Below are 23,220 nucleotides of genomic sequence, written 5' to 3' on the forward strand. Positions count from 1 at the left end.
TTTATTAAAATATCTAAATTTAATTTCTTGCATAATAGTTCCTAACAAACATACAGAAAAAAATCACTGAACCATAACAATAATAGTAATAATTAGAAATAAAAAAATATAGCATACGAAAGAATAATATTTCATAAACATGTTTTGTATACAAGTGCAACATTTGTTAAATACACAGACAATAATGACACATTAGATATTGATTGAACTTCATGGCTGCCTACAACAACACAAGATACTGCTGCAGTTTCAAAGCTCTGACCAGGGTGAAAGCCAGGCTGAAATTTTTCATAATGTCTTTATTTTTTAGAAGTCTGAAATTTAACAATTACAATTACAGTATGTATACAATTTATTTTTGTATAGCCCAAAATCACACAAGGAGAGCCACAATGGGCTTTAACAGGCCCTGCCTCTTGACAGCCCCCCAGCCTTGACTCTCTAAGAGGACAAGAATAAACTCCCAAAAATAAAAATCCTTGGAGGGAAAAAAATGGAAGAAACCTTGGGAAAGGCATTTCAAAGACAGACGCCTTTCCAAGTAGGTTGGGCGTGCTGTGGGTGTCAAAAAGGAGTCAGTACAATACAGTACAATACACAGAACAAAACAAATCCTTAATACAGTATAAAAATAAAAAATTTTGAAGTACGGAGTAGAATTTAACAGTAGATGATATCACATAATATGATTTGGATTTGTTTAGAATCCTGGAGACCTCATTCATCAAGCTGCCTACCCCATTTGGCCATTCCACAGCTGAAATAGCACTAATCCAATGAAAGGACCCCTCTTTCCCATGATTCCTGCGATCCTCCATCAGGGATGACTTTACCTTAGGCAGGCAAAACAACTTGGCAGGTGGGCCGTGGCACCAAGTGCAACATTTGAGTACAGAGAAGAGAAACAGAATAGGTGAGGGTTGGTATCCAATTATAATTATAACTATCATGTTACGTAGGTTTTAGTGTTAATGACTAACAACAGAGATGCAGTCTGTACAGTTAATCAGCAGCTCTAGTCAGGGTATGCTAAACTGAAGTAGTGAGTCTTCAGCCGGGATTTAAAAGCTGAGACCAAAGGGGCATCTCATATAGTAGCAGACAGACCATTCCACAGTTTAGGGGCCCTGTAACTAAAAGCTCGACCTCCCACTGTTATTTTATTAATTCTTGGAATCATAAGCAGACTGGCAGAGATCTTAATGTGCACTCTGGTTTGTAAGTCATGATAAGTTCAGACAAGTAAGCCGGACCTTGGCCATTTAATGCTGTATATGTTAAAAGGAGGATTTTGAAATCTGCCCTTATAGAGTCAACCAAACCTAAAACTTTATTCTTACTTAAATTCCTCATGGTTTTGGTTGTAAATGGAACATTTATTGGCAAAAGACACAATTGACACAAATAAAAGGTAATGAAATGAAGATCTGGAATGGCTTCATTAACAGGAGAGATAATTACATTTAGATGTCAACAACATGGGTGATAATTAAATAAAACCCCCAATCAGGAGAATGTGTGTGAGACCTTTGACATTTCGGTGAGGCCCCACATATTAGTCAGGGAGAGAAAACTTTCACTGCTGTTTTTAGTTTCTTCGTATGTTTATATGCATATATTAGAAGTAATTTTAAAAAATTAATAGTTAAAAAATGTTTCAAATTTATGTTACAGTTGAGGTGAACATACAATTGAAGTGTACATAACAGCACAGTGGAGTGGATGAACCAAACCTCATGGCAGGAGGGTAGTATATGGACAAGTACAGAAGAATGAAATTAAAACAGACACCTAGCCACTTCACCATACTGCCCGTAGACCACTCTGCTCATCCAGTAATTTTGCTATTGACACCCAAAGTGTCGTGTTTTGAATCATCTTGATAACGTTCACTTGGGAGATGGTGAGCAGATCCTTTCATCGGTTCCGGCAAGAAGGGTTCAGAATAAAAGGAAGAGAGGAACCAGCTTACAGGGCAGCAGATGAGTTGTAAGCAGTACCCTCCATTTGGTGAGAAAATGAAATGCAATTGTTGCACCGCGACTAGAGTAATGAAATGCACAACAGCTGATAGCGGTAGGAGTGTGCGGACAAAGAAAGGAGGGCTGCAATCCCGTATGTAGGACATCTTCCAAAGCAAATAGTCTGGCATATTCAAGCTTCAAATTAAAAACCAGAAGTACAGCCCTGCATTCATTACCAGTACTTATCAATTTTGGAATATTTCAATTCTTAGCAAGTTCACATTCTCCACGTGGCGTGGAGAGTTCTTTATTAATTATAAATTAGATGCTATTCCTCACTTTTACATTTTCTGTCCAAAGATTAATTTTACCACCGTTTGCGATTTTGAAAGAGAGTAGAGAAACCTGAGAATGGCAAGCATTGATGAGATTCTTTTAATAATAATAACAGGTTGAGCCTTAGACTTTGTGTCTCCATCTTAGGTAATTAATCAAACGCTGTCATGTTACTGCAGATATTTACATTTTGCTACATATGTCTATAACGCTACGTGTTTTCTCTTTCCTGCTCACAATCGAGGAGACAGGCTGAGTCACTTACACCATCTGGAGAAGTGGGGATAGCAGGGAACAGAAGCCTTTGAATGTCATTGAACAATACACCCCCCCACCATCCAAAGCCCATTAATGAGCAGCAAGCTTTGTTAATACATTTCTGACTCCATTGAAACACTTTCTCTTCTCTTGCCCGGTTTTAATTACTTTCTTCTTTTACTTTCATGTCCTGCTGTGATATTTCATTTTTACAGTGGATATTGTTGTTTTTTTTTTTTGAACTGCATACTTGCATCCCAAAATAGAACCTTGTATTTCGCCCTGCATTATATGCTGCAAAAATACCAAAGGCCGATGCCTGATATTTGATCTCACTCTTGCTGGGCAAACCTAAGCCGTGCGTGTTGCAGCTTCTGCAGGCCTTGCTTCACTCCCACCAGCTGAACAGAAGGTCACCTTTGTGCAGAGAGAGTGAATATCCAGCCACACCGGCTGCACAGTAGTGCAAAGATCAATGCGGCATTCCCCAGCTGGACCCCTGCTCAAGTTCGATGGCTGCAGTTTCTTCATGCGAAGTCTGTTTTGCTTCCTGCAGTACCCTAGGTACATGACTTTTTTTTTTTTTTTTAATATTGTTATGTGGACTGCTGCTTTCAATTTAATTTCCGGGAACTAAAAAGCACAAGAGCGCAGTGCTAAGTAGCTCAGTGCCACATAAATTTCAGTTCCCTTTAAAGAGCAGACACGCTCAAGGTGAAGTTGTTAAGTGTGAACGTATTAGTGTGCCTTTTAAAGCATTTATTTAAAAAAGCTTGCCATTTCTATCCTACATGTGTCATATGTCAACGGCATTGCCAACATGCAAATTAGCCCCGTAAATTGAGACAAGTAAATAATGGTCTGTGCGCAGCCAGGGTTTTCAACTTTGCTCGCCAGTCAACATTACTGTCATGTTACCCGCAAGCTTAAACACATGCAGTGCCGTTAAAAAGTATTCATCCCCATGGAAGTTTCACTTTTTTTTTTTTCACGGTGGGTTTTTTTGACACTGATCAACAGACTTTCTCTGTTGCAGATGACAGTGAAGAAGTAAACTGAGGACTTGTAAGGTGTCTCACACCACACACTCTGATATCCTTCTCCTCCCATCTTGGCCTTCCCCTCCTTTGTCTCTCCTGGTTAGGTCCAGTTTGCTGTCTTCTCTCAAGACAGTTATAGACACCTTTGTATAACATCTTCAGCTTCTTGATAGTCTCTCACATTGAATAACCTTCATTCTGCAAAAAAAAAAAAAAAACCAAACAAACAATATACTGACATATTTCTTGGGAAAGCCATTTCATTTTTGAAACCAGAACTGAATTTTAGGAATGAGAGTCCCTTGTAACAAAAGAAAAGCAGGTTTCACTGGTACTAATGCAATTACAAAGGTTTCTCTGTTGTATTAGGGTGTTGTACAGTGTTAGCCATTATGAGTGTAGTGAGAAGTCAAGCAAAATGACAATTTTTATTGGCTAACTAAAAAGATTGCAATATGCAATGACAATTAGCTTTTCAAGGGACTAATTATGGAAAAGGGGAGGGTGGTTGACCATCAGGACACTGAAGGAATGGCTGCTGAAAATGGGACTTTGTAGCCCTATATAAATAATATATTAAAAAAAAAAGCCATTTCAGGTAGTAGTACCTATTAGGCACACTGATAATATCTTGGCCATATTTTTAAATCAATTTAATAAAAAGTATCAATTACTATCACAAATTTCTTGGTGACCCCAGTGTAAATACGGAAAGACTCAGCTCTGCTGATGAGTAGTGTCTGGGGATGGCACATCTAGGTGGCATCACATCTCAATCCAGGGCTCTTTTCAATGTGTAGCTCCTACTTGGTGGGGCGAGCTGCCCACTTCCATCTAAACTGCTGACTACCGCATTGTGTTTAAGAAGTGTTTGGAGAGTCTCTTATTCATTTAATTTCTGTCAAATTGATGATGGCTTTTTTAGGTTTTTATAGCTAGTTAGCATTATGTCCTGAGCTCTTCACTTTATTAACAATCTTCAATTTATTAACCTTGTCCTGTAATACTTACTGTAAAGCAGTATCCCAGAATGCTATTTATTTGATTTTGTAAGTCTGCTAAGCAAAGAAATGTAAATGCTTATTTAGGCAAACCCTTTTATATTATTTGTGTATTTCATTTCCCCTACCTTTCCTGTTTGTTCTTATTTTCTTTTTTTGATAAATTATCAAAATATAAAAGAACATTGGTTCAGTTTCTTGTCTGAAAAATCAGAAGTTTATGGTTTTATTTTTAGGTGTTTTGAAATGATTTCCCTCCAACATATTTAGGGTCTGTGCATGCCAGAAAGCCTGCTATTTGAGTTTGGGGCTAGGCTGTGGTTTGAGGCCTTCCTTCTGAAACCCAGACCTAGTGGCTTTGGTTTATTTATTTTGAGGCCTGCTTACCCTCTTCTCTACTTTTTAATATATTTGTTGGTCCTTGGCACTTACACTTTGTACCATTGGGCATGTAAAATATTGAAAAAGAGTGGTTGGGATACCCAAATCATTTGCAAGCTCAAGTAACAGGTTAAATTTCAAATACAAATATCATATGTAGAGCTAAGAATCTACAGTAATGGGTGCATCCAGCAAGAAAGTGTCAGGCAACACAGAAGTATGCTGCCTGGGAGGTAAGCCAGAAACACAATCAAAGTGTGATGATGGGAGGCGATGAGTGAGGCTGCCATAAATATCCGAAGGCAACAGGCTGCTTTATTGCACAGCCACATGGTTTGTTTGTTCTGAATCTCTTGTACTGGCCTGGCCATTCAGTGTGCTTAGGAGGATCAGAACCCCACACTGTCGCTGTGTATGTTGTGTTTATTTAGGATTTACTGTGTTCATCCACATTTCCCTATAATTAAAAACAAAACAAATAAACCTTTTGTGCTATAGTATAGGTTGGCAGCATTTATTGTTTCACAATTTCATCACAACACCTACAAACAGCATGGCTATAAAATGATTATTGCCTTTGCCTTTACTCCCTAATCGTTTTACGGGGGGTGATGGGTTTACAACTTGGAGAAATCGCATCATCTTTGACAGTTTATATTTTTGTAACTATATGTACAGCAATCTGTTCCTTTCTTCAGTGTGAAAACACAAAGCCACCACTCACTATGAACAGCTTGTTCTTTAGAGAATTAACACCTCTGCTAAAATAACAAAGTGCAGAAAAAAATTTTCATCTTCTCTCGACCAGGTGATAACACAGTCATACTTGAAGAGCGTAGGCATTTAAATATAGACAGACCCTAACATTTGGAGCTGCTTTGCTTCTGTTTCTGGGCACAGTCAGAGGTACAGTATATTCGATTAATCTTGCTGTCATGTAGGAGCCTGAAAATTATGTAGTTTTATGCAATAATTAAACAAAAAAAGAAATAAAAATTTGGACAATAATACATTAAGGAAATTTGGAGAAGAAACTAGACAAAGCATATGCCGGGATCGATAGATAAAAAACAAAAACTTATTTAAAAAAATGACTTACATTTTTGTCAGCATTTTTCATTTGTCAGCAGCATTTTTTAATGTTCTTTTGGCTCTCGAGTCCAGTTTAAAATGTGTAACTTTATGAATGAGGCTTATTGTGCAAATCCATCCATTCATCTTCTGAGTCACTGAATATTATTGAATAATTCCCTAAATCGAAGATAGAATACACCTGATTGATGTCTGTGCTTTTACTTGACTATATAACTAGCACGGCTTTGGCTGTTTAGCTAATGAATTATATGATATATTGGAGTAAATATGTGTTGAAAAAGGAAGAATCCCAAGGTTGTGAGGTAAGGTCCACATTTGACTGATCATCCTTGCTGATCATGCCACCAGAGAGTAAGGACATCAGAACCTTAGAAAAAAAAATGACAAGAACAGGCCATCCAGCCTGATACAACTTGCCAATACTCTCCACCTGATTTCTCCAAAATAACACCAAGTCCAGTTTTTAAGGTCTCTAACATTCCACTGTCTACCATGCATGTTGCATGATAACTAGACAATGTGACCAAAGTGACCCCATATACAATCTCCCCATCATAAGTCCTGGTTTAATGAAAAGGTTTATTAGCAGAAAAACAAGACAAAAATGATACAAGCACAGTTTACTTCTCTCTTTTTCTTTTTCCTTTCGCTCCACTCAACTTGCCTGGATGAGATTGAGTATCTTCTTTTATCTTGGACAAAGAAGTACTGCCTGTGGTAGGCCATAGCCCTTTGAAAGTACTTCTGGGTCAAATGGAAGCCCATCAAAGTAGGGATCATGGATCCTTTCAGCAACCCCAGGCAAAAACCACAGAAACTGACTAGCTGGCCGTGGGACTACAGCTCCTAGCATGCCTTGCATGTGTCTACAGGTAAAATCACCAAGGGATACTGCCACCTAGTATACTGGAGAGCATTCAGACCTGACAGTTTGTCTCCCATAGTCCATGCATCACATTGGCCTTGGATATTGTTCCTTGCCCCATCCTGGCTGGGAAACTCACCCACGTATGCCCAGAAGTCAGAATTTCGGTGTACTCTGAACACAACAATAAAGGATAGGAAGCCATACTCACTTGTTTTAGGATCATTTACAGTTTAGTCCTTTTTCAATTTGGGAAGAAACCAGACCACCCATGTGGGCATAGGAAAAACATGCACATTTTAAAGAAACACAGCATTCTGGAACAATCAGGCAGCACCACTAATTCTGGCGCTACTGAAAATCTGTTCCAAATGATACAAGTAAAAAATGTAGTAAGGGCACAGTGAAGCCAAGTGTCGAGATACTGCCAGTGTATTGGTCAAGCATTATTTGGCATACTATTTTTACCATACATAACATTCTCAAACCTCTAAATCCATTAAATAGTTTTCTCATTTACTAGCTAAGCGGAGGTAAGGTTCTCCCGGAGGCTGGTGCGTGAGTGATGAAGGCTACACCGCCCCCCCCAAAACACCCACAACGCCCCCCAAGTCGCTGGGTCTCTCTCGGATTTGTGCAAATAAATTGGTAATGCAAGCTAACTATGATACTTAACACGATGAGAGAAGGCGCAAAATCAACCGGAATGTTCAAGCAAATTATAGAAAAAAACCCGATCTAAATCAGTAAAGTTGTTTTCTTGTGAAACGCGGACAGACATACGGACAGACAAACAGATGTTGGATTTTATAAATATGGAGATTATATTTCATATTCTTTAAATTGTTCAAAGGATTATAGACAAAATTTTATGATATTTGAAACTATGTGCTTAAATAGTAAGTTTACTTTTCTTTTTCTTGAACTTTTGATCTCTGTTATGGTTTAGCTAACCACATAAAAGAGAAGTGTTAGTAGTGACAGTAGACATAAGGCTAAACTAGCAAAAAGAAAAGTGACCACATGCAGCCTGGCAAGAGGTCAGAATCTCAAATGGTAAACTGTTCATTGTGTGGAGTTTACACGTGCATAAAAGCCAAACTTTGGAACTATGTGTTCTCTGGAACCTTGTGAACATGTACTGATCTGGACTCTCAAAATAACATTGGGCAGAGAGGGGCACGGGGTGTTCACCTTGGCCCTTACAAGCTTTAAAAAGTCATCAGCTTAAATTTAAAGTATTAATGAACTGAAGAAAGGCAGGACCGGGAAGAACTTAAATGACACAACAATGTAAACTTAAGAGACTGAACACCACATTTTGGGTGTGTCGACCAGCATCGTCTATGACTGCTCCTAAAATAGCCAGGTTGTATGGTGGTTTGCCATGTGCATTTATCTTTTACTTGCTTTCGCTTTATGTCACATTAAGAATATTTAACATCAAAGTCTAAAATGACTGGAGAAAATTTTATTGCTCCTGCTTCTTTTGCTTGCATTTAATATTTGCTCTATTCTGCTGCCTTCAATACAACTTATTTTTTGTATAGCGCTCTTCACTGAGTGCAGGCACAGAGTGCTGTGAATAATTCTTTGTCAAAATGCAAGTTTAGATTATACTATTTACTAAATACAGAACTGGTACATAAATAAGTGCAGATTTGATAAAACACACAGAGAACAAGGTGCAAGTTGATTAAACATAAAGGGAAACCAACAATGTCTGTCCATTAATTAATTGTTGAACTATGGCCAGTTGACAAAGGAAGATACTAAAAGAGAAAGTCAAGAACAAAGTCCAAGTCCCTGAGACCTTGGCTAACTGTCCACCTGGCTGTCCAATCTGATGAGAGAATCTTTCCATCCAATGATTCCAATGCTCCTTTATCTGAGATGACTTTGCCATAGGCATGAGAGCAGCCTGACAGTAGAGCAGTGGCACCAAGTGCCTTATGAAGATACAGAGAAGAAACATCTAAATGAATAAAGAGAAAACATCCTCTAATATGGAAAGTAAAGCACAGTAACAGCCGGCTCTGGGTGCAGAATGGATCCATTTTGTCCCAGGTGCAAGTGGGGTGTGTTTCCTTCCATAAGAGAGTAAGAGTTGGGGTGGAGGACATGTCTGTAGGTCTATGTAACAAGATTAGGATAGGGTCTTCCCAAAACCCTAATAAAAAACAGGTGGGATTGTGACACTGTCAAAATTCTGAGAAGACGTGCTTAAAAAAATTTCATTGTGCTAAGTACACTAAAATAAACTTGAAGTTGATGTTGAACTTTATTGCCCCCCTGTAATGAACTGGCTTTCTGTTCAGGTTAGGTTCCTGAATTGTGCCATTGCTGGGACAGTCACCATTGCTTCACAAATGTATAATTAGATTAGGCAAATTTGAAAATAGGGAAACACGGTTTTGCAGTAATAGTGCTGCTGTAAGGAGACCAGGGTTAGCGTCCCTGGTCCTCCCGGCATAGGGTTTGTGTGTTCTTCCTGTATCCTACAGGTACTCCGGTTTCCTCCCAAGAAGGTTAGGAAAACCGGTGATACTAAATTGGGCCTAATGTGTGTTTCATTTGAGTGTGTGTGTGTGTGTTCATCCTGCAATGGAATGGCACCCTGTCCAGGGTTTGTTTCTGCCTTGTGCCCCTTGCTAGATGGCTCCCTATTCAGAACTAAGCAGGTTAGAAAAATGACTGACAAACTCGAAGATGGAAAGTTGGGTTGATAAGATGCAAGCAAGCATAAGCTTTTGAATTAACGTCTTAGTTTATTTCTCCAAAGCAACTTGCATATCACTAATACACGGCACATGTTTCTCCATTGCCCTAAAGTCGGAGTCCTTTTCCCCAGGATTTGTAACACAGCCTGGTTAGCTTTTTCTTTTATAAATCGCCTTTGTCTACATGCTTTCTTTATCATTTTTGATTTTTGTTTTCAGCTCACTGACTCGTGTTGTGTTGCCTGACTTTTCCAACTGTTGAGTCTCCCCTTTGTGTAAGCAGTGGCCACTGAAAGGCTTACACCGTTAACTTTCTATTTGATGGGTGAATTTAGCTCAAGCAAGGAAGCACTAGAGTCCTGTTAGGGGTGTTTGCGCTGCCATTTAAAGCTGAGCTTTGCTTTCTAGTTCAGTGATTGCCGGGCACCAAAAAGTGAAGTGTCAAAATCTGAGCCGATACTTGTAAACACGCTCGGCTTAGTGTCCTTCCAATTTGCTTTCACTGCTGTATCCTCCCGGCATTCTGAACTTCATCACGTACGCCATACCCAATTCACAAGCTAAATATATCATGCTGCAGGAAGAGATGGGAGCAGGTCGTCAGATAACGTCTGTACTTTTCTAAGGTGATCTCTGAGATTAGCGGTACCGCTCAGCTAACAAGCAGAACAGAATAAAATAGCAAATCCATGGCTCGCAAACGTATTATTCATATTTGTAAACCTCAGCCTGACCTTGCGGCGCCAGGCTTATAACCTCACTTACTGTGGACTGTCAAGTTGTCACCTGTGGTATCAAGGCAGTCTCTCGACTCGGGGTCTTTTACACCCTTCTGTCTTCCTCTTGATTTTTTAATACCCAGCCAGAACAAAAGGCTATAGATTTGGAAATACTGTGTCACACATATTTTAAAGATTTGATCAGGTTTACTCCAGGGGCCGAGACACACATACTCTCCTCCTATATATATATATATATATATATATATATATATATATATAGATTTCCCAGTGGTTTTCGAATGGAGTGGCTGAAGGTGTCTGACAGTTTCCTGCAGACGTGTAATACTCTAATGCTATGAAGAAGAGTGTTGAGCTGCTTTTGTAAAACACCAGTGATTTATTTAGGTAACATATTTTGTTTTTCATTTCTAGTAATACAATATTGTAGTGGGGCTTTTAGTTTTCTGCCTGCCCTGCCATTGAATCAATAAATCACTCCTTAAAAAGTAGCAACTGATTATTGCTTTTTAGAAAAGTTTGAAACTCTCATATTGTGGGTGATAAATTAGTCTGGGGTAGAAAACTGGCTTAGATTAGTTTAAAATCTTGATGGCTAATGTGCCTAATTCAAAAGAAAAAAAATGGCCAGTTAAAACAGCAGAGCCTGAATCTGTGCTATCAGTCAAAGGGGGGCCCTGCGATTGCCTCTGTTTGTCTTCTATAGAAAGACACTCCATCTTTCCAAGGACTGCCAAAGGGCTAATTACAGAATAATAAACAGCAGAGACACATGTGGCAGGCCAGTTTGGTGTTTTATAGACTCAAGTCCCTTGTTAATTTTGCTCTAGTCCAGTCTATGCTGGGCAGCTTTTTTCCCCATAGGGTAAACGCCCCCCTCCCCATCATCCCCCCATTCCCTGTCGGAGCACACAGGTGTTGCTGCAGCGAGAAGACAATTTTCTGCAGATGATCCACCGTCACAAAGCCTGAGGTCTCTGCTGATCAATTGGGTGCAACTCGTAATTGAGAAGGGGCCTGTGCCATTTATCACTTTTCACATTGGCTGGCGAAGAGCAGATGTGCTCACACGGCCACCATCAGACCTTGACAGCGGTGTGCAGGGGTCCCACATGCGCAGACCCCCCTTTCCAATTTGCTTTAATTAGCCCCTGGATGGAGCAGCCCCACTAATCTGGGAAACCCGAGGCCGACGTGCCTTGCTTCTGCTTTGGATCAGCTGTGTTAACCCTCCTGTGACATCTAAACTCTTAATTCATTGCTACATTAACAGTATTGATTAACATATGTGCCACTGGCTGTCTGCTGGGGAATCCCCTTATGATCTTTAAACAGACACCTTGATAAAAACAAGTTGAAAGGCTTGTAACGGATACATCCGTCTTTTGTTGTGAGCTGAAAATGTCAGTTTGCGCGGGGCAGAAGGAGTCCTGATACGCTGTGATAGAACACAAAGTGCACAATGGGGCAGCGGCTGCTCTTTTTAAAAGACTCTTGAACAATGGCTCTGCTGTCTGATCTAAATAGAATGAAAAAAGACATCACCACTTGCCTTGGCTGACAGTTGCAAATTTTTACACATTTATTTATTTATTTATTTATAGATACATGGTCTTGATAGAGTGTAAAAGCAGCTGTTTCTGTGGTTAGGATCCTAACATATCTTCAAACTCAGTTTAATTGGGAGTCATGGGGGACAGAAGTCTGTCTTGGCAGCATTAAGCATAAGGCAGAATACCACCCTGGAAGGCTGCTGTTCCATCACATACATACATCTATTCGAGAGCAATTTAAAATGAATAATTAATTAACATGCATGTCCTTGGAAAGTGGGATGTAAAATAGTTTGTCCAGAGAAAAACACCAAATAGATCTAAAAATTGAACACTGACACAAATTGGGCGCAGAATTCTAACCCAGGACCCTGAATCTGTGAGGCAGTAGCACTAACTTCTGTAGCATCATGAATGTGAAAATCAAAAATGACTTGGTGATCATTGGGAATAAACCTCAAATGAAGCAAATTGTTTCATTGAGTTTAAAAGATCGCTTGCATGTAAGGATGTCATGTAGCCTTACAGAGTAGCTCGCCTTCCTTTGAAAAAGAATTTTTGCGCACTGCATATGGCAACTGCACGCCATTGAAATGAGGATGTTGAGATGGATGTGTAGAGTAATAATGGATGTGTGGAGTCAGAGGTACAGCAAAAGTTGGGAAATTTTTAAAGAAAATACAAGAAAGAAGGTTTAAAGTGGTAAGGCCATGTAATAATGTGGGGAGAAGAATCACATATATGTAGGTGTCAGGATGAAGGAGAAGAGGATGACCAAAAAGAAAGTGGATGGACTATGTGAAGAGACATTTAAGGGAAAATGGGGTATCAGCTGAGGAAGTGTACAATAGACGAGTGTGGAGGAGGCTGGTCAAGTATAGTTTTTTGGTGTAAATATTGTGAACGGCACCCGGGCACAGACAGGCGGACATGTTGTTATCAAACCACCACACGTTTATTAAACACAATATTTACAATACTTAGGTCACCCAGACCCAGTCACGTGCACAAACCCCAAAACAGTCACTCAGTCCTGGCCACAATGCCTTCTTCTCGGGCCGCCTCCACAACTCCTCTTGCCTCGTCCTTCTTCCACCCGACTCTAGCCCCGAATGAATGGAGACGGCCCCTTTTATAGACGACCCGGATGAGCACCTGGTGTTCCCGGCATTCCTTCTCTGACCACGCCCCAGCGTGGCGGAAGTGTCGGCTGTCCTCCCGGCTGCTCTCCGGGCATCCTCCAAAGTCTTCCCCCCAGCACTTCCTGGTGTGGCGGGAGTGCTGGGGAAACAAGTCCCCAAGGCATTGGGGCGCCTCCTGGCGGTGACCACGGGCTCCTACAGGGAAGGGCTTCCATGCCCTTGACCCGTGGCCCCCAAAGCAACCCGGAAGGCAAACCCCACGTGATCCAGGCAGGGCTCTGACCCTCTTCCGGTCCCTCCTGGCGTCCCGGCCGGGTCATGGCCCCTGGCATCCCTGACAATATGTATTATCTAACTGCTTTACCATAACCTTTCTGGTTTCTATTTGTCTGTTTCATCTCATTCTGTCTGTTATTAGATGCAATTGAGAAGGCACATTTCATGTTTTCTTGTGTAAACATGACTAAATAAAGAAACCTTAAACCAGGAGAGTGGGAAAAGCTTTAGAAGAAGAAGAAGCACTGTGCAAAGCAACACTCCAGGAAGTCAGGACATCTTTTATAGCAAAACTTCATTTGCCAGGACTTTGTGTTGTGATGCTGCTATCATCTACCTGTTTTATTAATTTTCCTTGTCTTTATTTTGCTTTTTTTATGTTCTTTTCTTCTGAAAATTTGTTTCTCTTCTTCCAATTTTTATTTGAATAATAGTTAAGTATGTTCATTATATGAGGGGGAGTCAAGCTATAGTTAGAAAATTGGATTTATCATAAAATGGAAGAAACCTTAACAAAACTGATGATGTCATTTCTCAATGTAGTCTTCCACACTTCTCAATGCACTTGCGCCACCTGACCGGAAGTGCCTGAATTCCAGCAGAATAAAAGGTTTTGTCTGGTCCTCATAACCCTCTTGCACCGCTATTTTCAAGTCGTCATCTGTCTTGAATCGACGACCACCCAAATGTTATTTCAGTGGTCCAAAAAGGTGGAAATCACATGGTACCAAATAAGGAGGATGTGGCAATACCTCAAACTTCAGTTTTGCCAGACAGGTTTTGTGGACAATGTGGTCTAAGGAGTTTAGGAACTTAAGTGAAAGATGGCAGGTAGTGAAAATCTGAAGATGAACTTAGACAACATTAAAGGAAAAATGAGTCATAAGGGTCTGGATTCATCTAACTTGATGCTGCCAATGGGAGAAATGACATCAGCAGCACAGCAGATTTGACTTCATAAGACAGACAGCTAGAGGGTAAATGGCACTTTCAGTGCCATTTAGTGGTGATAAGATACCACATGAGAGGTTGGGCATCAAACTAAAAGAAATTAAAGTTCAGGATGTGTGGATGGATGCTGAATTGGCTCAGACACTGGAAGCAGATGATTATGGTGTAAGAAACCTTATCAGAATTGGCTGATGTTAAGAGTGGTGTTCCACAGGGGTCAGTGCTAGGGAGGCTGGTATTCTTAATATACATAAAAGATTTGGATATAAATATAAGTAACAAGCTGGTTAAGTTTGCAGATGACGCCATGCTAGATGGATTGGCAGGTAATCTGGAATCAGTTGAATCCTCACAGAGGGACTTGGGCAGCATACAAGCCTGGGCAGATATGCAGCAGATGACATTTAATGTCAGGACATGTAAAGTATTACATGGAGGTTTGAATACACAATGTGAGTTCTAAAAATCAAAAGTACATCTTATGAGAAGGACTTAGGAGTCGTAGTAGACTTGTCAATATCAAGTGCCAAACAATGTTCAGAAGCCATTAAGAAGGCGAACAGAATGTGAAGTTATATAGCGCCCTGATGTGTGGCGTACAAGTCAAAGGACATTACGCTCAAGTTTTGTAACACACTGGTGAGGCCTCATCTGGAGTACTGTGTGTAGGTTTGGTCTCCAGGCTAAAAAAAGACATAGCAGCACTAGAAAAGGTCCAGAGAAGAGTAACTAGGCTAATTCCAGGGCTACAGGAGTTGAGTTATGGGGAAAGATAAAAAGAGCTGAACCTTTTCAGTTTAAGCAAAAGAAGATTAAGATGTGAAATGACTAAAGTGTTTAAAGCTATGAAGTACAGTGTAATTAGTACATTGGACTGAGACTATAACTTCAAAATTAATTCAACAAGAACACAGAGACACAGTTTCAAAACCTGTTGAGGGTAAATTTTGCTAAAACATTAAAAAGTTTTTCTTCACACAGAGAACCATAGACACATGGAAAAAGTTACCAAGTAGTCTGGTAGACAGTAGGGCTTTAGAGACTTTCAAAAGTCAACTTGATGTTATTTTAGAACAATTAAGTGGATAGGACTGGCAAGTTTTGTTGGGCTGTCCTTCTTCAGACTGTTCTGATGTTAGCAAAGGAACAGTGAATAATGAAGATGATCCAGAAGAGTGTCTCTGGGATTCAAAGAAAAAAGGCTTATGGAGTTCTGTGATGTATAAGAATGAGACGTGGCTGAGGTAGCATCTTTTAAAGGATCAGATGGATTTGCACAGAACTATAAAAGGAAATGAAAACAAGGATAGACTTAAGAGACATAATTTAAATAGAAACCGTAACAGAAGAAAGGCTGAGTGGGGTTAAGTATGTTGGCAGACAAGTGGTAAATAAGTAGGTGAGATCAAGAAAGATGCTTAAGAAAAAGGATAACAAAAGATGAAAAAGAAAATAGATTAACCCCAAAGATTTCCAATGTTACACAAGGTGCAGGAAGAGAATTTCAGGGGCAACCAGGCAACTTCGACCAACATAGACTATGGCATTTATGTGTTGTAACCCATGTGAAAGATGCTTAAAGATTTTACCCACTGATTACAGGCTCTGTTTTCACCTACTTGTGATATAACTGAAAACTAGTGCAGAATTGAGTTAAATGAGGTCAAACTACTAGCCCAAAAATCTACCTCCTGTATTGGAATGTTCCTGCCAAGATCAATTCAAAATTTTCTATTAATTTATTCCTAAAATCATTTGAGCCATATTCTCATGGGACCAGACGTGATTTTCAAATGAGAATAACATCTGGGAACAATTTGCTTAAAAGTTTGCAATAAATCACTGCAAAAGCCGGCACTGCAGTTTCCTCCAGTCCATGCATTTTGAATGGCCAGGGTTGCAGTGTTCCACAACTACAGCAATAATTTATCGTCATGTGTTAGATAAATTAATAAAATTAGTATTAAAAACACAGAGACAGAGCAAAAGAAACCGAACATAAGGAGTGACGATAGGAGAAAATTAAAAGCTGCAATTGCTGTTATCAATTCAGAAGCTCAGTAGCATAAGGTAACAGAAGCTTAATGACTGATTTTTATATTGTAATGAGAGATGCAACAGAAGAGTCAGACACATACATGTAGACCTGCAGATGCTTGGCTCCACGCATTTGAGAAAGGCCTGTCTGTTACGATCTTTCTGTATTTTGACTATCGCGTCACTATATGGCATAACAACGGCAAATGGAGTTTCAATAAGCATTGTGGTCTAAGGATATGCTACATGTTAAAGCTCTGTGGCTATATTATCATTGCCTGTTTGCATTACCAATTAGTCAGTAATGTTAAATTGTTTTCAGTTATTCCCTTATATGTGCAGTCAAAAGATGGATGCTGTGCAACTTCGTCTGTGGGTCTTCTGATGTTGTTAGGCAAATTTACTCTTTCTCGTGTTTTGAGTACTAAAATTTACATCTCATGTGGATCTTTGTTATTAACCCTTTTACCAGCAGTCTTTTTCACCTCCTTTGAAAGGATATTGACACACCATTAACTTTGAATGCATATTTTGCAATTTACCCTTTCACAAGAGTAGCTTCAAATTCATTTAGCCTTACATTGAATCTGACAGAAGTTGTAATAACTGAACTACAGAGAGCACACAAAAAACAATAAAAAAATCTATAAATACAAACACATTAAAAAAATTATACATTTATAAATCTATAAATTGGTACGCCAAAAAAAAATAAACCCGCCACCATAGCACAACTCACCATATACCTGCAACAACATATTTTTCATTTTAGCACTAATTCATTGATGTCTTTGAAAGGCAACGTATAATTTGATTTTACAGAAAGGTTTTTCCCTTGCAACAAGTTATATTTATTATATTTACACATGCAGTGTGCCCTCAACACACATAGCACATATTTTTTATGTTTAATAGGGTCCTTTAAGGAGTCTTTTTAACTGTAGTCTTTTCATTCTAATCAGAAGCTTACTCTCTGTTGGGCCAGGTTAACGAGAGAGCTATTGCTCTTTGCAACTGATAATCACCACCTGTATGTTAAGCACTGCCTTCATGTGACGTTGGATTGGTTTAGAAATGTGACACTCAGGAGTCGTCGAATTGTTCCCACCCAGTTTTAAGCAAAATTCACTCCTGGTCAGATGTGTGGTTTTCATACCAAATTGGGCTTAATAGTGTTCTTTGGGGAAAAGGTTTGATTTGGTCATATGAGGGAGTGAGGACTCGGATTAAAAGCAGTTTTGGGGCAACAGAGAAGATCCCAGTTAGAGTAGGTCTGCACCAGGGTTCTAGTTTAAATCCTTACCACTTTGGTCTGGTTGCGGATGTGTTGAGTTGTTAGGATAAAAGACCAGTCGCCCTTGTGCAAACTTTTTACTGATGACATTGTGCGGTGTAGCACCAGAAAAAAGGAAGTGGAAAGGAAGTTGGAAGAATGGAGGACTTTGGAAGCTAAAGGGATACAGGTAAATAGGAAGACGACAGAATGTATGAGGTTTAATGATGATCAGGATTCAAAAGTTAGCCTACGGGGAGTGCTATTGAAAAGAATGAATAAATTTAAACATCTAAAATCAGTGGTAGCCCAAGATGAGGATTTAGATTCGGAGATAACCAGCAGAGTGGAGTGTGGATGGAACAAGTGGAAGAAGGTATCAGGAGTATTGTGTGATCAAATAATTAAGGTGAGGTAAGGTTTTTAAAGCAGTGGTAAGAATAGCAATGATGTGTGGAGCTGAGACATGGGCAGTGAATGGAAAAAACAACAACAACAACAACAACATTTATTTATATAGGGATGCAGGAGAAGAAATTAGATGAGGTAGGAATGAGAATGTTGAGATGGATGTATGGAAAAAAGGACAGAATAAGAAATGAGACAATCAGAGGTACAACAAAAGTGGGAGAGAAATCTAAGAAAGTACAAGAGAGTAGGTTGAAGTGGTATGGACATGTGACGAGGACAGACAATGAACAAGTAGGCAAAAGAGTGAGGTAAAATGAACTTTACTTAAGAAGGGAGGTTAGAGATGGGTCTAAAATTTTCAAGAGCTGAGGGGTCAAGATTATGTTTCTTAAGTAGGGGGGGAACAAAAAACAATGAAGGCCAAAGTGGAGGTGGATGGATAAAGTAAAATAAAATCTGAAGGAAAAGGGCTTGACTGGCAAGGAGGTGCAGGACCAAGCTGTATGGAGAAGGCTGATCGTTATTGTTATTTGGAAAACAGTATTAATGGTGTGAACTTTAACGGAAGACTCTATTAAACATTCATCATGTCCTGGCACAGCAGTATTATTTCGGAAGGGGTTAAGAGCAGAGATAGATAGTCAAGAAAACGAATTACCTTCGATATGTTTTCGGAGAGGACCCGGCCGAAACTGTTCGGATGCAGGCCATCACGCTTGAAGAGACGCGCCTTTCCAAAAGAGATTCCAATTGTTGATGAAGCCGACATCCTTCTTCTTGCAGAAACCCTGTAGCCAGTTGTTCAACCCTAGCAGACGATCAACCCCACATAGAAGTGGGAAATCATGAAGAGGAAGCAAAAGAATAAGGTGTGTGTTTTTGTGCTATGTTAAGGGCATTGTGCAGCTGCTCAAACCCCTATATCTGCCCCCTACACTGGACAAATACAGCAGCAAAACTCCAACGAAGGACTTAACCCCCTAACAGACACTGACAGTGGCAGAACCTCAACAGGGCTGTCAGGCCAACAGCGCCATTAGGAGGGTTTCAACTGTCATTGGCCTGGAACTATTTCTGGGACCTGGCAACCCTGCTCATGGCTGTTTCTTAACGTTTATATCAAACATCTGGCTCTGCAAGACTAATTCAGTCATTGAGTAGCTGGAACCCTTCATATAGTGCAGCACCAAAATCAGTCAGTTAAAACAGGCCACATGTGTTTTAATTATGGGATAGAACCTATTCAAGCATGGGCAAGTCCTTCCAAGCCAATGAAATATTATTTTTGTGTAGCACCCTTCGCTGATTACAGGTGTAAAGCACTGTAACAAGATCACAGGTAAATGCAAAAGCAAACTTTACAAATGACTAATTAATAAAGAGACAGGTTTGTTTAAAAGACATGAATGCAAGATAGTTTGAAACAGATTAACGTGAAAGGAACCCAGCACTCTCTGTCTGTTAATTAATTGTTGAACCATTTCAGACCTCACCTCACTCAGAAGGAACCCTAAGTCAGTTCACATCTGAGTGATACAAGTAAGTGTTATATTATTACTCAGTAAATAAAAAGGTCCTGCCATCTTGAAGGCCAAAAATTTAATAATGAGTAACTACTAAAATGCTTTACATAAAGTATAATTTAAAAAAAAAAATCAAATCTGTTGTAAATTATTTTACCGGGTGCTCAAGTAATTTTCCATAAACATCAGCAAGTTATGAAGTTGTTATTAATGCCTTTTAACACTAAAGCTTTTTTTTATTATCTTGGGTTGTTCATAATCTGTCACGATTGCATTAGCAGAATATTATTCATTTATAATTTTATAAGTGGTTTATTAAACTTTACTCCTGCCACTTTAATACAATGTTTTCCTGAACAATTTAATTACTGTGACTCAATTCAATTATAAGAAATCATTGTCTTCATTTTTGAGCAATATGAGATGCGCGTAGGCCTAGAAAACTTGCACTGAGAGGGAATCTCAATACTCTCCAGACCCCCCCGTCCCCCACACCTCCCACTCCAGTACTAAAGCACAGGCATAGAAGTCTAGGCATATAATAACACAACTTGTGACTGGCCTGTTACATCTTTGCTGAACAAGGCTATAATGATGCTTAACTGCCTCATTCCGCTGTTATTGAGTTCATTACCCGCTGTGGAGAGGCAGGTGCTGGTGGGAGAGGAAAGAGAGAAAGAAGGCAAAGCGCAAGGGGGTGGGGTTAGCCAAGAAGACAAAATCTCCTTTCAATAACCAACTGATTTGAGATAAGTGGTCTTCTTGGAAGAGGAAACATTTTCTTTTTCTTCCAGTTCCTATGAAAAGACTATCCACCTGCTCCCAGAAGCAAATGGCCCTCTTGTGGCTTTTCACTGTTCCTTTGCACACCCCACCCCCTCACAGCCACCCCCTGCCTAGCCTTCCTCCCCCTCCCACCCGCTTTCCTCAGATTCCAAATGCTTTGTATATCTTTAGTACTCATTCTGTACAGCTGCTTTACGCATTTGGGGGCGGGGGGGGGTTGAGTAGTAGGGAAAGGGGTAGATTCTCTGAAAGTGCCATGTTTTATTGTGCAGAGGATTAAATGTTCTGCATAACAATCAAACAAAATGTAAAAGGCTAAACTTTGCTTTGTGTGCCGTTTCCATTGCAATTTGTGTGGTTCACCGTGTCAGCCGGTCAGTTGCTCTTAGTTTACTTTAAATATTTTAGAACACCGGAAGTACATGTGAACAGACAAAGCTTCTTTAAAGTCGCTTTCAGTATGTGATCTTAAGGCTGTGTTTAATTAAAAAAGTTGAAATTACAGAACTACAATAAGATATAATATAAAACTGGTACATCACCTGCCAAAAATAACAGGCTAAGTCATTTGGGGGGTTTATAACTGACAAAGCCATCTTTGGGAGTGGCTGCAGCATTCTTCTCTCGGTGTCCAACTGGCAGTTCTGACTTTGGCAAGCGCTTTCTTCTGCCCATACTTCAGTAACTTTTTCAGTGTCTGACTGACATGCTGTGAGTGATGCAGCTCCCCCTTTCTTTCAGCATTTTGGAAATTACATCCTGCCACTTTTTGTAGTGATTCATGTGTTCTTTTTAGCTGATGTGTTGCTCTTATTTTCTGAGCTATGGACTTCCGAGGTGATGGATCAGGACCCATAAATAAATAAGTGATGGTAGTGCAGACAGAGACAGCCAGATACTGCGTGTTGTGTACTGTTCTTATAAGCCCTTGTTAGCCTCTTTCTGTCCCATCAGTGATAGGTCTTCATATTTCCCCAGGCAACATGCAATCCTTAGTTCCCAAAATTGTTTTATGACAAGGAAAGAAAGCAACACCTTCCAAGCAAGAAATACCCAGAAGTGAGACAAACAGACATAATGAAGCAAATTGTAAACTCTATGTTGATAATATAATATAATATAATATAATATAATATAATATAATATAATATAATATAATATAATATAATATAATATAATATAATATTGATGCTGAGGTGTACATTGATTACTTAGATTTCAACCCATCTTAGACAGGTAACACAGCTAGACCACCTAAATAAAAGGGTAAGTGTCTATGTGTCTATATATCTGTCAGGTTGCTTTGTCTCTGTCATTCCAACAGATTTGGCATCACAGACACTTTAGTAAGTTTGAAATGTATTGCATTTGTCATTCCAATAGGTGGCGCATCACAGACAGTAATACTACTTTTACAAATCTCATAGCAAATGGGAGAGACATATATATTTTATGGTGCACTGTAAACGTTAATGCTGAGGTCTATATTGATGACTTACATTTTAAACTTTCTTAATCAGGTAGCACAGCTAATATAATATAACAAATAACGCCGCACTGCACGATAACGTGCAGTTAATACACTTGACTTGAGCATTCATAGTTTTTATACTCTTTCTTTGTACGTTTAGCATTCGTTTGCTCAGAGGTTGATGCGCTTGCTGCTTCCTGAACAGCTCTTCTTTTCTCTACCCAAGCAGGCTGCACATTTTCTTCTTTCATCGGCATCTTTTCGCGTTAAAACTGATTAAGTCAGTGTTTGTGCTAAAATTACTTCATGCGTTTTCTTTAATTTTTCAGCAAAGCTGGCACTTAAGTCTTCAATCTGCCTCAAGAATGATTTAAGATACGAAGAGGTAGCGGAAGTGACAGCAAAGGTGGTAGGCATGAGAACGGTGCCCGTATGCAAGCTCCACACAGCCACCCTGATGGCCGCTGCCGAGAGTTGATTCTACAATCAGATAACATAAAAATAAAAAGAGGAATAACCTTGGAGGTCAATCATTACCTCAAAAGTGGATAGTAGACGTCACGTAGTATATGTGTACCAAATTTCAGGTCAATAGTTCAAACGGTTTGCAAACTACAGGTGATTTAAAATCCTGGACAGACAAACAAACAGCCACGCTAGTGAATTATATATAATATAATATAATATAATATAATATAATATAATATAATATAATATAATATAATATAAGTTGTATGGGGAGTTTGATTGGGTATTTGGGAATAACTAGGTAAAGGTGCACTGTAAAAGAGAGGAAGCTGGTGAGGCCAAGTATGACATAATCTGTTCATCCATCCATTCAGAATTTCTCCAGGACAGGGTCATGGGTAGAGATAATATAATATACATCAATTTTATTTTCCTTTTGTATGTCATCTTTGTTTATTTTAATGTGCTATTTTTCATGTGTTTATGATATATGTATTTTTAATATTGTTGTACTTATTCACTATCTATGTATAATGTGTTCTCCAGTGTTCTTTGTGTTTTGTATGTGAAACATCAAGATGTTTTATGGTTCCTTTACCTTGAAGAGGAATTTATGTGCATTTTGGTATATTTTGGGACATTTAAAGTAGTATAATGAACTTTGAGGTCATTTCCCCAATGTAGAGAGACACATGTTTGTAGAGTTTGAGGCCAGGCTGCCTGAGGTGAGGCCAATATCCATTGAAGATTTTCTTTTTTAGAGGCCTCACACCAATTTTACATTCTGAGTGCATTCATGTCATAACAATCCAAAATTACAGACAGAGTCTAAGCCCATCTTGGAAGCAGTGGGCACAGTTCAAGAACTAACTCTGCATGGTGTGGAAGTCCATCACTGGGCACAGTTCCACAGTTACTGACACCAGGCT

At 39.4% G+C, this 23,220-nt stretch overlaps 1 long non-coding RNA gene across 1 annotated transcript in view; it reads left to right on the top strand.

Moving 5' to 3' along the window:
- Positions 1 to 2,945: 2,945 nt before the first annotated feature.
- Positions 2,946 to 23,220, top strand: part of LOC120515957 — a 32,585-nt gene continuing 12,310 nt past the window's right edge. Inside the window, exon 1 of the long non-coding RNA XR_005630739.1 lies at positions 2,946 to 3,122. This is a non-coding gene — a long non-coding RNA (uncharacterized LOC120515957). The remainder of the gene's footprint in view (positions 3,123 to 23,220) is intronic.

Source organism: Polypterus senegalus, chromosome 15, assembly GCF_016835505.1.
Source record: "Polypterus senegalus isolate Bchr_013 chromosome 15, ASM1683550v1, whole genome shotgun sequence".
NCBI lineage: Eukaryota > Metazoa > Chordata > Cladistia > Polypteriformes > Polypteridae > Polypterus > Polypterus senegalus.